Source organism: Alligator sinensis, unplaced genomic scaffold, assembly GCF_000455745.1.
Source record: "Alligator sinensis unplaced genomic scaffold, ASM45574v1 scaffold1124_1, whole genome shotgun sequence".
In the NCBI taxonomy this organism is placed as follows: domain Eukaryota; kingdom Metazoa; phylum Chordata; order Crocodylia; family Alligatoridae; genus Alligator; species Alligator sinensis.
Genome location: NW_005843411.1, coordinates 663 through 911, shown reverse-complemented (window position 1 = coordinate 911; position 249 = coordinate 663).

The following is a 249-nucleotide window of genomic DNA, read 5'->3' as shown; positions in this document are numbered from 1 at the left end:
GCGGGGCGCTGGGATAGCTAAGACAGAAAGGACGGAGACCGCTTTAAAATAACCAGACTTAAATCAGGGGACAACTCGGAACGCACCGCCAGCGCCCCCTAGTGGACATGGGGGGAGATTTCCTGAGGCTGAGAGACTTTCGTCCAACCAGCCCTAGACCGACTGGCACACAGTAAATAGCGGAAGGAATTTAAGCTGGTGTGAATTACTGTCGCTCTTCTCGTGTGGAAGGACCTGAGCAAATTCGGA